At 39.1% G+C, this 18640-nt stretch overlaps 1 protein-coding gene across 6 annotated transcripts in view; it reads right to left on the reverse strand.

Moving 5' to 3' along the window:
* The window catches only part of TENM1 (teneurin transmembrane protein 1), an 823045-nt gene that overhangs the window by 273569 nt on the left and 530836 nt on the right, over positions 1–18640 (reverse strand). The gene's annotated exons all lie outside the window — the stretch shown is intronic.

Below are 18640 nucleotides of genomic sequence, written 5' to 3' on the forward strand. Positions count from 1 at the left end.
CTCTGCAAAGTCACACTGCCTTCTCTGTGAAGTCACAGTGACTGATGAAGGAGTCAGAAAAAGATGACGTGTGCTAAGAGGACGTTTCGTTGACATCCATCAGAAGCGGAGTTCCCTTTCGTGTCTTTGTCCCTTTCTCTTTCAAACTGAAATGTATCCGAACAATTCCTTTGCTCCATTTCTCTCTATCAATCTGGCAAGATGAGTAGTAAACTCCACAGTACCATATGGTAGAAGACAGCTGAGATATAAACGTGTTGTATAATGTCAGGTCTAATGAGTGATAGAAATAAAACTCAAAGAGCTAAATATCTGGCTTAAGCATCAGAAAGCATTGAAAATTCACAGTTAAAGATAAGAGCCTATTATGTAGCAATGCCACATATTTCCAAACTATAATGCTGTACCTTACAGACCTGTGGTACAAGTTTTGCCCCCTGAAGCAGGCTGACTAGAACAAAAGACATGTTCTCCAGAACTACCAGTGATGAGCTCAGTAATGCTCTCAGCTGTGCCTAATTGCTCAGTGCTGCTGGAAGAGAAAAGGAATATAAACACACGCATTTATCTGTCTCTATGTGAGCACAGAGATGAATGGAAGAGAGAAGAGCTAGAAGTTATTTTCAGACTCTTCAGTGCGGTTTATTGCGTATGTAAAAATTCAGCATGAAAAGACAGATAATGAGAAACACTTAGCATTTGAGAAAGTGTAGGTTTTAAGACATCTTAAGCATTGTAGTTGTGGGTTTGTTTGACATTGAATACATCACTGACAATCCAGGCCAGAATTTCAGAGCTAAAAACAAAGCAAGAAAAGGCCTGTTCTTTCCCCTTTCCCCTCTCCACCCCCCCTTTTTTTCTTAATTTATATATCTCAAACTTTCTGTCTAACATTAAAGCTCTTTTTCCCACCACCACCCAACTCTTCTTGGATTATACTTTAAAATTAGGGGAATTTAAGCCTCCACCACAAGTGACGGTTATCAAAGCCCAGAATGTTGTACAGAGAAGAATTTCTCCTACAGTGTCAAAGACAGAGGAACAACTAATATGGGAAAACCTGAACCTGCTGAATAGTCCTCATGCTAGGCTGCTGCACTGAATGCACTCCTCAGAGGAATCAATCTTGGTTGTTCCATGCATTAACCACTGCTGACAACAGCATCAAGGGCCCTCAAGACAGCTCCCTGGCATTGCTCTCACTGTTCCCTGCTGTAGCAAGGCCCTGCAAGCACAAAACGGGCTGCTACTGCATGAAACTAAGCCAGCAGGATCCACTCCAGCCACTACCCTGAATACACCTCCAAGCCAACAGGAGAACAGCCATCAAGACTTCTGTATTAATACCATCCACTCCTATAGACTCTATGGTTGAATTTGACTTCTCAGGAGAGAGACACAAATATTTAAGATTGGAATACATTAGATTTCACCCTCAGGATTATAGACTGATGCTTTATCCAACCTTTTTTCAACTAATAACCACACTTTTAGTCTGAAATATGTACATTTGCTGTTCTGCTTGGAACAAAGTCACAAAGCTTACGTTCAGTGAATCCACCTGCCTTATACAGTCCTCTTTACACGCACATTGCCTGCCATTGCATTCTTTTAATACTGTTTCATTACTGTACGTGCAAACTAAAGATTAGGAACTCTTATTTGCTTTACTTCCCATGTCATATAGAGATTTTGGCAAGGATAGATTGTACATCAACCATGTTGGTTCCAAATACACTAGCATTTAAATTCCAAGCAGAGTCTATACTGTGGCTTTCTAAAGCCTCCCCCATTACAGCTGGTCTGCCAGTGCATTTAGGCTTGTATCACACAACAAAGCAAGCAGCCAAATGCAGTGAACTCAAAAAAATCACAAGAGATGACTGCTCTAAGCTCTTTGACTGAATGCTTCATTTTTGGTCCAACAGGTATCGAAGTTTCCTACACAGTTTACGCTACAAGATTAACAAAGTCAGCTCTTCTATGAATTCTTAACAGAAAATTAAACATGGAAAATTTCAGTTAGCATTTCACCTATTAAGAGTCATTAGTTGGAAGGATTTAGTGAAAAACGTAACACAGAATGTAAATCTCACTTTTCCTAAGTCACAAAATTCACACCTACAGAGTCACTGCATTAGAAGCATTACCACAGACCGCAATCCTGACTTCACGATCTGGTACTCAGAAGTTGGCTACTAATTACTTCTTTATAAATTATACCCAAACACAATTAGTCATGCTTTAAAATTCAGTAAATTTGGTTTTAAATACCTGGACTATTACAGCTTAGTTCAGAATCATTAAATAAATATTGCTGAGGACGTTTGTATTTGCCTTCAGTTTTGCAGCCAGGTAGAGAGTATAAACAAATTTAGACCCTCCTGCACTGGCCAGAGAAGAGCTGCATGCTCTGACACGGCCTTAAGCTCTGAGGAATGCTTTGAACATAACTGTGGAGGGAAAGGACAACAAGGAGAAGAGAAAGGAGTAGAAGGAACAGCTTCTCCCCAACATGCTCACTTCAAATACCCCTTACGTGCAGCTTCATAGCACCTCAGTGTTAACTTTGCCTTAAAATGATCATCACTTATTTCAGCAGAACTTACAGACTGCTCTCCTAGCAGACACTGCGCAAATATAAAATAGAAGTGATCTAAGTCAAACAGTTTGCAAATCAAGAATGAGATGCGAACAGATTAATACAGCAAGCAGATGGGAAAAGAGAAAGGAAATAAATAATGAGACAATACTGGTTAAAAGGCAGCCTTGGAGCATAATCTGAAGTGACTGGGGTTAAACGTTTCATAGAATATTGTGAATGCAGAGTTCTACAAAGGCATTTAAGGATGATGAACCAACTTGGCAGACATTCATGGGTAATGTTTTAGCTGAATAAAAGGGACAGAGGTGATTTTCTAAACATTTCACTAGGCGGAGGCAAAGCTTGGCACGAGTTTTCTCTTCTAAGCCACAGAAACTAGATTACAGAGATCCAGAAAGAGAAAAGTCAACCAATTTATATGTGACGAGGCATAGAAAGCGATTTAGAGGAGACGCTGGAATGACAAGCCAGAAATCTAGTTTTCACTAAACAGCTTTCAACAATTATAATGGGGATATGATTAGGGAAGACTAAACAAAATGGCCACAGCAGTCAAGAATGACAGAGCACCATTGAGATTTAACTCTTATTTCAAAGGATTGATTTCATCTTAGAAAGCAACTCCAAAAGCACGCTCACTTTGCCAGTTTGGGTCAACCAGAAGTAATAAAACTGGGCCTGCTGCAGTGCTGAGCATGAGCTAGTGAACCTTGCCAGATACCTTCCGGGAGAATGCGAGAGCAGATAGAAGGAAACGACTGCTGAATTTGTATTTTTAAGGTGGTCCAGGTTAAAGTTATATGAAGAGAAACAATCAGTGCCAGATCCTGCCCCTGGGATGGGGCAGCCCTGGCTCTATGCACAGGTCAGGGGGACGTGAGGCTGGAGAGCAGCGCTGCAGAAAGGGATGGGGGAGTTCTGGTTGGAAGCACACTGAATCTGAGCCAGAAGTGTGCCCTGGCAGACAGAGAGGACAACAGTGCCCTGGGGTGCATCAGGCCCAGCATTGCTGGCCGGTGACTGTTTTGCTGTGCTTTGCACTGGAGCCACCTCACCTACAGCACTGGGTGCAGTTTTGCATGCTACAACATAAAAAGGTCAAAAAACTATTAGAAAACATCCAAAGGAGGGCTACAGAAATAGTGAAGAATCTGGAGGGCAAGATGCATGAGGAGTAGCTGAGATCGCTGGGTCTGTTTGGCCCAGATCAGAGGAGGTTGAAGGGAGCCCTCATGGTAGCTGCAGCTCCTCACAGGGAGTGCAGGGCAGTGCTAAGCACCAGGGGAAAGCTGGGGAGGTGGTCAGAGAAAGGGTCTGCCCCAGAAGTCAGTGGGCATAGAACAGCTCTCCAGAGAAGTGATGACGGCACCGAGCTGCTGCAGCTCAAGGAGCATTTGGATAACACTGCTTGAATTTTGGGTGGTCCTCTGGAGACCCAAGGGTTGGACTCAGTATCTACGTGGGTCCTTTCCAGTTTGGGATACTTCATGATTATAAGGTTTTAATAACAGTGATTCAGGGAAGTTGGTGAAAATTCAGCTGTAAAGGTAAAAGGAAGAAGAAGAAGAAGAACAAGGATTAGTGACTAGGAGATGATCAGGAAAAGGCTGAGCCACAAACGTCCAGGGATTTCATGAATGAAAGGTGGTATGAAATGTTAAAAGCATTAAATGGCTTTCAGAGGATAAATGCCTTTTGTTTTGACCTTTTCTTTGATATTACTGCCTAAGCAAAATAAAATACATTTAGCATCCCCCACTACTACTGTCAGAGGACTCCTAACAAACTACTAAAACACTCGGTCACCAAGAGTTATCTTTAGCAACCCCTTAGGTTGCAAAAAATCATTGAAGTCTTCACGCTGAGGTTTCTCTCAGTAGCTCTCTACTTCCAAGGAAATTCTATTAATTATTAGACTTCACAAAAACAAGTTCAAGAATGTATTTTTATCGACCCTGTAAGCCAGAAATCTTCTGCTTGTGTTCGCACTAACATGGAAAAATAGCAACTCATACGACACAAAGGCTCCCATCCCATTCAGCTACCACTGATCCCAAACACAAAACATCAGCTCCACTGGTCCCACACCATAGAAGAATTCAGCAAGAATTTCACATGACAGTGACTACTATGTTCTTTCACCTGCACACGAGGAATTAAGTAAGGGAAGGCCAGTACTGGTAGTATATATTGAGGCAGCTGAGGAGCAGTAGCAATCTGCATTTTAAGAAATTGGTTTTTTTCATTTATTTTTTTTTCCTCCTCTTTCCCCCCTCCATAGCCTGAATGCTGGGAGACACACTTGGAAAACAGGTCACAAACTATGAGATGATTTTGTTGCTTGAGCAGAATGTTATTTATTTTTTCATGTATATATATACACACATACATACACACACAAACACACACGCACAAATAGATGAAGCTAAGTTTATTTTCACCACTTCTTTTTTTTTTTTTTTTTTTTTTTTTTTTCTGAAAAGAAAAACACACAACAATGTTGAAATTTTTCATGGTTACCCTCCTCCAGAGTAGGAGCAATGAAAATAAAAAACATCTAACCCAGCACTGGCCTCAATATCTAACTGTCCAACCAATTTGTCAGGAGTGACTTGACTTCTAAAGGCAAGAAGATGCTGAACCTTATCCAACTTTGTTAATTAATAGCCTCCCTAGATAAATTCCTTCTTACTGTTGTACTTGATTACTAAATCTCTCTGCTTCAAGGCAACAGATGGCTTAAGTTCTTCCAAAATTAAAAAGTCCAGAACTCTCTGCATTACAACAATATAAATTTAGTCAGATGCTTAAGTATCAATACCACTTTTTAATTGAAAAATGAAACAGCCATGGATTGATGGGAAATTCTCTGTTGCAAATTCTCTTAAGAGTTAAAAGGTCAGAAAGTTGTTTATAAACTCCAGTGCAGTGAATTGTTGATCAGCACCAAGAACATCAACATAAGCACCAGATTCTTTACACCAAATCAGACACTGTTATGACCAGATTGGGTCAATCACACACACCTGTTTAATTTTTCACTGAACACTGTCCATCACAACACACTGAAAAGACAGTACAAATTCCCAAGTTTTCAGTCCTGTATCCACCTCCCACTTCTAACTTGTTCCCAATGGAAGGAGAAAGCTCTTCTGAACTGACCTAGATTAATTGCATAGTTTAAGTGAAGGCTACAGTAACCGTTTTATTTTGGAATAACTGGAAGACTTTAAACACAAGCCACTTATTTTCTCCAATTTCTATGGCATCCTGACCTGAAGGCCATCAAAGTCAGCAGAAATCTTTTAATTGATTTGAAAGCATGTCTTCTGACCCTCATGTTGCCAAGACCCACACAGATAGATCCTTGCTTCAATGACTGTGCATTTCTCTGTTGAAGCAGGGCAACTAAAATACAGCGCGGATTCTTTGTAGTAATTTTAAATTGAGTTGTATAAAAATGCATACTACAGCTCAAGTTGTGGAAAACACTGCAGGGTTTCTCTATAAAATTAAACCAGTCCCATAAAAAGAAAAAAATGAGTTTCACATGAACAAGTGTTTCAGAAGCCAAGTGCAAAACAAAGAGGTTGGATATCAGAAGCTGCTCATGAGTGCGGTCCTGAATATATCACCTCTGCTCATTTATTAATGCTTTCATAATGGAGTTTAAAGCAATATTCCTACACAGGTTACTTTAAATCGCACTGTGTTCGCTTTCTTCTTCTGGAGTTCCTTGTATCTCATCCTTTGTATCTCATGTTTAGAAACGTTCTCAGATATTTGACAGTGTTTTTTTCAGGTCACTCCGTTTTCCACTACGGCGTTACTCCTGACTGCATTCTGCTTTCTCCAAGATTGATTTATGGCAAAGAATTCATCAGCACTTCAATTATATCCCCCCTCCCCTTTATTTTATACATATTTTTTTAATTTAAATTTTCATTTAAATTAAATTTAAAATTTTAATTCAGAAGCAGCTTATACTAGAATTAAAGACAAAGACCATCAAACTTCTGGGAGCTGAAACTCAATTATATGCATGTGTCCACTGGTGCTGGGGGAGGAGTTGATCTGCATCTGTGGAAACCACAACACAAAATGCTCCACTGGTTGACGGAAGATGAAAAGCTTTTGTCTGTTGTGGCAGCCACTACATGAATACAAAACTTCTAATCTGAATTTTAATTATAAATTAAGCTGCCCTGGATACACAGGGTACTCCATCAGCTACACGTGAACACGAGGGTTTCACAGCCACCCCGGGTTTTGTGACAGTGCTACAAGCACAGAGAGCACTGACACTTGATTTTCGAGAAGAGCTCAAGTGCTGCAATAAGCAATCCCAATGGAATAATATGCTCTTGCTTCTCTTAAACTGAACTGTCTACTGAAAGCAAGTCTAATATTAAAGGTACTCTGGCACTTTGCAGGAGAGTGGTGAGGTTATTTGACTTGTAGGAAAAAAACAGCCCTACATTGGGCAGGAAAGCTGCCCAATTCCTGCAGCTCTTATTTACATGAGCAGCTCCCCTGGGATCTGTGAAATTCAAGAGACAATAATGCAGCTCCTTCTCACAGTTATGACTGGACTACTCGTTCAGTTCACATGCAGGAAGTTACATGAGCTCATTTAAGGCTTGGATGTATTTAGAGAAGTATGGGAACCCTTTGTTGCACAAGGTTCACTAATTACAACTGTATTTTGAATCAGTAAGCCTTACTTTAAGCCAATAAAATTACCTAATTATTTGATAACGCTTTAGCTGTGAATTAGAGTAACAGAAGCTCCAGATAGGTTGCTATAAAACAATGTTCAAAAGCACTGTCATGATTTATTTAAATATAAATTCCTAAGTGCATGCATGTGACAAAGGATGTAATTCAGAAAACCAGGTACATTCAGTGGTCGGTTTTTTTTTCAGTTCAATTCGCTATCCTCTGTCCACATATTTAAAACTTATTTTGTGCCTGCATGGTTAATTTTCAGAGATAATTACTGCACACAAAACTATTTTAGGTATAATAACAACAGAATAGCATGGTTATCTTTCCATTTATTTGAAAATACATTATTCCAGGAAGACTCCTCCCGTGTCACATTTAATTGCCTTTGAAGATTCTGCCATTTGAATCTGTCTTCTGGAACATGCATTTCATCATTACTTTTTAGCCTTGTTACATCAATCACCACAACTGCTACAGAAGATTTCTGGGCTGTGAAGTGATAATTTGTTCCAGCGATATTAATGAGGCAAGCAGAGGTCTGGAGGGAGGTGACAGCCCATTGCTTTACAGACAGCAGCAGATTAAGGTGTTGCACTATACATACTTTGAAACATACTGCTGGAGCCTTCAAAATATTATTTGTTGCTTCTTAGGGTTTTTATTTTTTATTTTTTATTTATTTTTTGCCAAATGAACTCAGGGAGTCCATTGCAGCCCTCACCATCACAGCATCATGCAAGCAAGCAGTAGCAAAGTTAGGTGCTTCAGAGCCACCGGGAGAGATGCAGCAGAACCAGAAAGAAATGATTTGTTGGCGCTGCGATGGCGTTCCCAGTATGCTGCTGCAGGAAGCAGTACAGCTGGAAACAACAGATGGCCTGGGTTTAAATGGGAGCGAATCGACTATTTTAATACCCACACATCTCTAATTCAGTTCTACAAGTTTGATTTCTATGTTTTGTCAGATTATGGAGTGTTACAGGACCGGTATGACAGGCTTTATCCATATTACTGTTGCTATCAATGTCGCCAGCTAAAACCCTAATGTTGTACTATCTTTATCTGTGAACTCTGACTTCGCCATATGTGCACTTTCAGAAAAGCAGACTTGCTCTTTAAAACAAAGCTTCAACCAGAAATTTATATGAAATAAAATGCTATTCATTACAGGCCAGATGCTCTACCACCCTGAATCATTCATGATCACCTGCTTAGCCTTTCCACTTATGGTATACTTTCTGCAGGTACACATGGCTCTACATATACAATTTTAGCTGAAAGGAAAAAAAAAAAAAAGAGTGCATGTGAAAGAGAGAGAACACTTGCGAATCCTTTACATACATCCTTTTCATATAAATGCCTCAAGCTTTAACTGATTTTTACATGAGAGCTACTTACAGGCTTTCTAAAGAGTAATCCTAACCGTGCATGATTTACATTTACACATTTTGACTCAAGGGAGGAGAGGAAAGAGGATATGGCCATCTGTGGAGTTTCAAAGCCTTCTGTGGATAACAGCTAGTGCAACCAGCTCTCCCAGTTACTAATGCCAGATTGAACCATTTGTAACTGGTGCGTAGGGAATGGCTGGCTAAGAGCTGGAAGATAAGCTTCTAGAAAAAAGACTGCATGCAGTTTTTAAGCAGAAAGCACATTTATCTTCCTGATGATTCATCTCCAGCAGAAAGATAACATGGTAAAGATGAAGGAAGTATGACACTTCTAGGAACTCTTGGCTTTTCAGTATTATACACTTTCAAGGCATTTGACCTTTGAGCACAACACATCGTAAGACATATAAAACAGGTAGGTTATACTGCAGATACTGCTGTGTGTTATACAGACCTAACAAAATAGATATTCACTTGGAAATGTAAAGACTGGCTTCTTACAAATGGCTGAAATTGGAAATTTGTTCAAGCATAATTAGCCCTTATGCTTTGGTAATAGAGGTCAGCAGCTGTTTAAAGTAGGATTTGACATCAACTAAAGCATATGGATGGGAATCCAAACTCTTTTTCTTGTTAGAAATACACCATTTAATTTGGCTAAACTCATGACGATTAGCAATATGTGCCCAAAGAAAAGCATACAACTGGAGCAGGCAGTGTTGGCTTGGGCAGAAGTGCATGCACAGAAGAGAATCCAGAAGCTTGTAAAGATGGCCTGCATACCCCATGCCAGCCTCCCACTAATACTATTAGCTCTTCATTTTCATAAGCACTCAGACATATTAAGTAATCAGCCAACAAGAAACATTTAACAATGACACATAAACAAATGAAACAATTTATCTGTCTAAAATAACCAGAGCCCTGTCTTCCAAGCTTTCTAGAAATAACAGATAAAATCCCTGAAATGTTATTTACACCTAAACATTACTAAAAGTAGTTAGATAAAAATAGGCATTTGAAGAAGAAAGCAAAACTGCTCTGACTCATCGTTTAGAAGAATATGCAATCAAATGCATTGGCAAATCTAAGGCTTATATAGTTACTGAAATGTAAGCTTCAAAGAATGCTGCAGTTCAAGAAGTATGGTAGAGATTTCAACATGAAGCCATAGCCCTCTCCAGTAGCTATCCTCATAGAAGCTAAAACAAAAACCCGCAGCCTATTACCTTAGCACTGCTGTAATAACTTCATGCTTCAAGATTATTTAACTGAAGTCAATTGGAAAACAGGAATTCAGTGGCACGAACTTTAAAACTTCAACACTATATTTTGTGTGAAGTTTTAAAAAGAAAGCAAAAGCTTCCTTTCATCTAATTTCCTTACATTTCCTCATTTTGTGTACTGAATATTTATGTGTAATCTTGCTACAAGATGAACAAAGCCCCCACATCCCAACACAGCACATCCTTGCCTCCTGCTGGTATGCAGGCATCTCCTGCCCATTCAGTCTGTGAGTGGGATGACCTGGTAACATCAGACAGACACTTTCCAGAGCACTGTCACTTCATCATGATGTAACCATGGCACATCTGCTTACAGCTTTTCCTGCTCCTACAGGAAGTGACTGCAAACTCACTTCTCTGCGCGCCAGTATTTCTAGTGCCGATGCTGGTACAAAAGAGAACACAGAATCTCTGTCTGTGCTCACAGGTGTACAAGTTCACTTGTGCGTCATTTCTAGGTTTGATTTAGCAAGACCTCTATCAAAAACCTTGCCTTGAGGCTCTTGACAAAAGTCCTTTCATGTTTCCAGGGCACAGCGTTACGATATAAAAATGCAAACATCACCACTTCTACACAGCCCTCCTCCTACTCTTCCTAAGAAACTAGTAGAAACAAGATAGGCCTTAGTACATCTTTCCTTTCACTATTAACACATTCATATAACTCTCACATAAAATTTATCTTTTTTTTTTTTCCTAATGTGCTTTTCATTAAGAGGCTCACTAGATTGTGTTTAATTACAGATTCTTCTTCATCTATTCAAATAACGAATCAAATTTTGGAAAAACTGCTTTGCACTGTAGCTCACTTCTAGTTAATTTAAAACCCCACGACACTCTATTCTTTGACTGTCAGTTTGAAAAGCAGAATAAGCTAACCAGATCTTTCTTCTTTCTTAATAGGACTGAGTGTTTGCATGAAATACGTAGAGAAGAAAGGAAAACAGGCTGTTACTTTTTTCCCTTTGGATTTTTCAGCTAGGGAGAAGATACTTACCATATGGTTTGAAGAATATCAAAGTAAAAACCTAAATCTTCAGCTACATAATAGTCATTTTCAGGGGGTACTATTTCATGGTGTGCTGAATATAACAATATTAAAATGTACTTAGAATGGCACTACTATTCACCGCTGGTTTGAAGGCACAGTAAAGAAACAGACACGGCTATACAACAGAGAATTTTAATTTGCCTAATTATGAGAATTTGCCAGAACAACTTTACCTCCAGATTCAAGAATTAGCACACTTTCAAAGCAATTAATGCTAGTTTGTTTAAGCAAAAGAAAAAAAAAAAAAGGGGAACAAGGGAGGAGAAAATGCCCAAAACAGCTCCTCCTTCCCCATACTAGACTGTGATTTGAAGGTATCTTTTACAATAATCAGTCATTGCTTCCAAAATTCAAAATATGAAGAATTACGACATATCAAATTTGTAAGGATTCAAGTGGCTTAACATTATGTAAAAAGGTGTTCTGAAAAGACATGTTTTATAAAGGATTGCTGTATTACAGTGAGACAAACAGCATTATTTTTTGGACTAAGAGAAATACCACAAACGCTCACAATTTTGTGTGCTGGGACAGACACCCTCAAAGATGAAAGTGACATTCAGATTCCCATAATTATAATTACAAAAAAAAAAATAATAAAAGATTGTGGAAAGTTGGGTGGGACTCATTACTGGCTCATAAAAAGGTTATTGCTTAAGGCTGTTAATATGTGTCGGTCTTCCTGAATCTGAAAAAAGGTCTGCTTTTCTAGCTAGCTGCAGTACAGTTGCCCATTAGCAAATATGATTGGCCTCCAAATTAGAAACACAGATGTTTCCAGAGGAGCAAAATTACATATCTGCAGAGTGGAGTTTTCCAATCTTTTGTTCAGGCTGAAGCAGAACTCTCATCACAAGCGAAGGTTAGTAGCTGTATTTGAGTACGCTAATTAAATCTTAAGGTACTAATTTTTTATTAATTCACATTAGAGTTAAATATTTTAGGAAATAAAGTTTTAATTTTTGCTGCTCAGCTGCAGTATCTTAGTCTAACTTAGCAGTGTGCGTGGCGACACAGATACAAGGACTGCCACACAGAGGAACGTCAAAATAATAAAGCAGATGTTTTAAAGAGCTGTTTTTAGTTGTACCCTTTTCCTATCATTCCTCAGAACTAACATAACAATATGCATGGAATTATGACAGCTCTTCACACTAAACAAAAAAATGGCCAAATGCTGAAAGTACAACTAGCAAAACACAATCCAATTTCTAAGCATTCTTCTAAAGAATCTACTTATACACTGAGTAGTATTTGGGTGTTGTTTTTCTTTCAGATAAGCAGAGACTCAAGCATTTGTTTCATGTATCCAATATTTAAGATTTGTTTAGTCTAACAGAAAACTGATGTTTTTACAATACACAACCTCCTAACGCACAAGCAGATTTTGCCTCCCCAAAGCACTCCATAATATTAGACTATACTGCATTGTACAAACTTATTCACCCACTACTGTTTCATTATATGCAAGATTAATAATAGTCATCTTTTTATCTTTATTAACGAGACAGATAAATTGAAACAAAATCTGATATCTTTTTAGATTTGAATCAGAAAGAACTCAAAATTTTCCACCCATTTTCTTGTGAAAGAGAAAAACCACACAGTACCAAGCACAAGACAGAGTACCAGCCAGCCCACTTTAAACTGGGTGCTTCAGTAACTGAAGTATCCTTGACCTGACCTATACCTTGAACCTCACCTTAAAGGGAGGGGGGAGGCAAAAGGAAGTTGCAGCATTTCCCTCCGTGATATTAAAAAAAAAAAAAAAACAAAAAAAAAAAAGGCTGTAGCTAAAAGCCTGAAAAGACTCTTAAAACTTCAAACTGGAACCAGAGCACTGGGGAGCAATTGCAGCTGGGAGGAGCAGGAAAGTGAAAACATGAGACCCTGGAGTCTCCTGTCCTCTGGCATGAACATAGCAGAGGGCCTTCGAATGCTGGTTTGAAAACAGCAGTAGTCTCACACTTATGTTAATCCACAAATAAAAATAAACACATGATGAGTCCAGTATTTCATTCAAAAAAATAATAAAAATAATTAGAAGAGTCACTGACAAAGTAGTTTTCAGTTCAGGACTTCAGGAATAATTCCATTTTACCTTAGAAAGCTTGGAAACTTCTGGATTAAGTGAGAACATCTAAAAAGGTTGATTTACACATCAAATTTCCAGCAAACCCAATGCTTGGTGCAAGACAGAGCACAGCCTTGCTGGGAGCACCCCCCGGGCTTCCCACGTCCTGCGTCTGCCAAACAATTCAACCATTCTCCAGGACCTGCTTGAACCTTCAGGAGAGATGGGAGTAATTCAACAGACACGGGAGTTTACAAACTGGAAAGCAAAACATCCGCTTCTGCTACCTTCAAATCCTAACACATGCCTGACCTCTTTAGTAACAGCAATTTAAATCACCGATGCAAAACAACAAAACATTTTTTTCTTTTTTAATGCAAGAAGTTTCTTAATCTCAGAATAAGACAGAAAGACCATCTGTCTTTGAACAACTCTTTTTTTTTTTTTTTTTTCCTCATAATAATGTAAGGACAATAAAGAAGATTTCACACATCCTCTTACAATCAAGAGAAGAGGAATGATATTTTCCTGAAGATGAACAATTCACCTGCAGAAGTTTGTTTAGAATATGGTTTAAGGAAATACTCTTCGTGAGAAAGCATAGTGAGATATATATGAATTAAGAACAGTCCTGATTATCTTCTGCTGGAGTAAATACTTATGAAAGCTTTAAACACCATATGCATTCAAAGGAAACAGTCTTTTATCATACCTTTTCATTAGAGAGGGGAAGATTTTGGAAAAAATACGATGTCTGCAAGAATGCAGACAGAAAATGCTGCTGTATATTCTCTTCAGTCAACAGGGAAGGCTAATCTAGCAGCTGCTGGCTTTCACCAAAATCTAAGCTGATAACATCTTTCAAAGACAAAAACTTACACTGAAGCACAGCATACATGTGCAAAGCATTCCAACCCATCTCCTATCTTCATACCCAAACAATTCCTGCATCACTGAGGTTCTGTGTGAAGATGAACATTATTACGGCATATAAAAGCGATCACTCCTTTCTCTGCATCCCACCTAACCAACACTCATACACTTGGCTACATATTTAAGCAACATACAATCAATAAAGCTGGACTTTAATCATCACCTAGAAGACCTCAACACCTTTCATTCATTGAAGATCAAACTAATGGAGATACGCGATCCTTTGCCATCTTACAGCAGACTTCAAACAGACCATGGAGTATATGAAGAACATATGAGGGCACTCAGGAGGAGTTCCAGGTCCTCGCATGCTCTCCTAACCAGCACTTCAGTGACTCAAAGTTCAGGAGTGGGGCAAAAAATGAACCAAGACAAAATACAAACACATTTTTAGTAGAAAACGTTTCATGTCTCACTTACCATATTAACAGGATACATAAATAAATTGGATTCCAGATATGGCTGACCTAAAAGAATGGAAGATTATTATGATGTCTTTCTTAGCTTAGTCTCAGCTGGCGTACGCACAAGTATAGTTTTAAAAGCAGGTTTCTTATCAAATGTATTTCTGAAAATCTAATTAACTCCCCTCTCTGTACAAAATCTACAAGATACTACTCTCTATTAACAAGCATCTTAATGACGGACTAGTACAATGATAAGAAACAAGAAAAACATTGCCACCTAGCTGTTTCTACAGTGACCATATAAGATGGCATGTTCAGCTTACGTCTCTCAGATACTTCAGAGAAAGAATGGTCTGAATCAGCCATAGGTGAAGGGCTCCCTAACAACATGGAGAAGGAGACAGCCTCTGCCTCTATTACCTTGAAGCTGGCAACAAAATACGTGCAACAGAAGCCTTATCATAAAAGTGATTCAATACAATCATGATGTGTTGTCTGACACCGTTATTTTTTATGAGATCTCAGCACAAAGTCAAACAGACTAATGTATGGGTATATATATTCGTATTTGTAACTTAAGAGCACAATGAAATTCATGCAAAACCTAGAATATCCTTGGAGGGGAGAACCATCTGTCTGTAAATAATGTAAATACTGATGGACGGCTGTGTTTCTTCAAAATCTATTTCCTGCTTTCTTGTTTTAAATGTACTTAACCAGGGTAACACTTGAAAAGAAGTCCCTGCACAATTTACAGAAGGCAGCCGGCTCCATACCTGCAGCACAGTGACTCCCCAGAACACTCAGAACGATGCAGCCCAGCTGTCATGTGACATCTCAGACACCCGCACCGGTATTTCTGGGTGGGCAGCTGTAAAAAACAGTGTGGTGGAAGGGCAACCTGCCCCTGCCCTGGGAGAGGAAAGCAGCATGGAGCTTCTCAGGGTGCTGCTGGGCTGCGGCCGGCAGCTCATGCCTTCCCCCAGCATTCCATTGCTGCTCTGAAGCTCCTCAGTCTAACATGCTCCATGTAGCGGGATGCAGCACTGAGTAAACCACCAGAAAACCGGATAAAGCTTCTGTACTGCTGCAAGGCTTCAGACATGATTTGATCCCCTAATCCTATGAAAACTTGTATCGCCATTAATCTAGAATGCTGCCATTCTCTGAGGAATGGACTAAGGCTTCCTCTTGTTAGGCAATGAGATGTGACAACACACCGAGCCCGTTACAGCCTGCTGTGGGTTGTACAACCCGCTGTGCTCTCTGGCTGTGGCAGCCGTGTTCCTGCCCGACCCACCGCCCTGCCAGGCTGTGGGGTGAACACCAAGTTTGCTTTGTGGAGCCGCCCACCCTTCCCAAAAGGCCCCATGTGCACAGCTTCCAACAGAGGCCTCCGGCCCTGTGACACCCATTGGGCACCTTCATTTGGGGCCTGCAATCCCCACCACGAGGCGTTCGTGTCCCCTTACTTTGCGTCAGCCAAACGTGTCCCATTTAATACCACACTTTCATTACAACCCAGCAGGAAATTACCATTTCATAGAGGAGGATGGTTGGGGAGGATATATAATACTTTACACTTCATTTGAAACAAAGTAAAATAGAATATTATTGACTAGGATTACGCCCATTTATTAAAGGTCCAGCTAATTACCAACTCTTCCCAAGCCAGGGCACTGAAGATCTCTCAGCTGTGCTGCTTCATCAGCCTGGCATTGCAGCATGAGTTTGAGCCACAGAGAGTACTCATGTGTCTATATCACATTCAGAAGTACACGTGAACTTGGCAAAACCTGACTATCACACGCAAATAGCAGAAACAATTATTCCAGGTAAAGACATTTCCATAATAAGCAAATATGAAAACAATCAATTTGCCTGGAATTAGTAAACATGAGAATTAACTCAGCTGCTGCAGATATGCCAAACGTCCAGTTGTGTACAGTAACTGATAATCACCTCGATTCACTTTCAGAGATAAAACCAGAAATTCTGAAGAAATTAATGTAAGGTTCTGAATATATGGAATGTTTAATAACTCTGGTACAAAGGGACAGCAATATTATACCAAATAAGGTGAATTCCACCAAATAAGATGTATACAAACAAAAATTAAAAAACGTACAAAAATACAGTGAATAGATTCTTTTTCCTAAATAGGAAATTGAAGTGACCTAGGCTGACAAAGGCAAGAGCTCTGCTTTAAGCTGCCTAAAGGACAGCACTAATTAGGAAAAAATGCACACACCAGTGATCAGTGCAGATACCGATGTGTTTGGGGGATCGAACACATGAAGAGCTTGAAAAGATACACCAGAAAAAATGAAAGCACTCAGTGTAACCATTTATCACAAGCACAAACTTCTTCAAAGTAAAACTGCACTTTTTTTTCCTCAATCAAATCAGAATGTATACCTTCATCAGTGGAAGAGATATACATCATCAGTATTTAGTATAACTATCTGCAGTTATTATTTGTTTGTTAACGGCTCAGTCTCTGCAAAACTTAGCCTGCAATAAAGAAAACACAACCACAGATCCTAAAATTTAGTTAATCTTTTCCCACCACCGCTTACACTACTTTTTATTTAGAAGTTTGTCATTCATGTTTGCCATCAGATATTTCTTTATGTGCTTATCAGACACGAAGTCCAAGTAATAACTTAGCCAAAGAAAACAGATTTACATGACTGCACTAGTTCATCCGTTTCAGTATTTCTTTATCTCTGTCCCACGATTACTGAGTTTATTGAGTTAAACTCGGTTGAAATTATTCAAAGAATCTGAAATTGTCCAATCAGATACCCAGAAATGCCATGGAAAAAAAAAACTTCCACCTAGATATAAGACAAGTGTGTGCAGTGCTCTCACACATACCTCCCTTCTTTGTCCAGCTTGACAAACATACATTTGGAGCAGCCACAAAAACCACTGTCACATCTGGCACGTCAGGGCCACGACAGCTGAAGGACAGCAAAAGAGCAAGGAGTCCCTGGAGGCCCCAGGAAGAAACTCAGACTGTTCTCGCCTATTTTTATGATGAAAAAAGGATCACAGAGAGTAGATCTGGCAGCATCAGCTATAACAGAGGATACAACACAGCCTTCGGGAAATCACCCCTATTTCTTTTGTCTTTAGAAAGAATAAATTTTAAAAAAGGATTAAACTGTTTTTAGCTTTCTGCTTCAAGACGTGAACCTATGAATATCTGGGCACCGGGCAAGTGTCACAACCCACAGCCTCTCCTCCCTCAAAAGAATTGCCTGCCTATTTCAAAAGGATACAGAAGAAGTACACATATTGAAATTTATGTCTGCAGTATGCTTTCAAACAAATATATCTGTAGATAATGAATATGTATATACACACACAAATATACACATACACAAATATATATAAAAAACATTTTCAACCAAAACAATGCAAAGAACATGCTTTAAACTTCTCTCTAACACAGAGGAAAAAGATGGTCAATAAACATAATCTGACACTCTACTTGCATAATTGCCACTGCATTACGTTAGTTAAATCTTAGGGACTATCCATGTCCCATCCATGATCCCGAGTTTCTCTAGGCTGCATGGACTTATTTCTTACAGTTATGTTGAGCTGGTTCAGTATAAAAGTAAGGAAAAATTTCAGAGGCTTAAAAATGCAAATAATCTAAATCTAATGTAAGTGAACACAGAAAACAGGATTCGCTGCATGAATCCTAATCCTTCCCTCCATGAAACACTGCATAAAACTCCCATTACGTTTTACTGTGTAACTAAAAAAGAAGGGGGGAGAGGGGGGAGGATAAGACAAAGGGATGCTCTTGTATTTAACTGAATTTATGAAACAAAAAAGGAGACAAGCATCAGGTATAAAAGAATTACCGTAATCTCATTCTATAAAAACAGTATTACTGTGCACACAAAATGGAGAGGAATAGGAGCTGAGAGACGCTAGTAAGCAAACAAACAGAAGGCTAATGAGAACGTGGGCCATTGTCACTTGTATAATGTACATTTAAAAGCTGAAAAAGACTGAGAATACCTTTTACAGTTCTGTAGGAGGGCTTTTGCGAATTAGAAGTGAGCCAACATCTTCACCACCAAAGTCTGTCAGAAAACAGAACTATTTACTTATTTGACTAATATTTAATTTTTAATTATTTTTT

Source organism: Tympanuchus pallidicinctus, unplaced genomic scaffold (genome assembly GCF_026119805.1).
Source record: "Tympanuchus pallidicinctus isolate F22 unplaced genomic scaffold, pur_lepc_1.0 scaffold13, whole genome shotgun sequence".
NCBI lineage: Eukaryota > Metazoa > Chordata > Aves > Galliformes > Phasianidae > Tympanuchus > Tympanuchus pallidicinctus.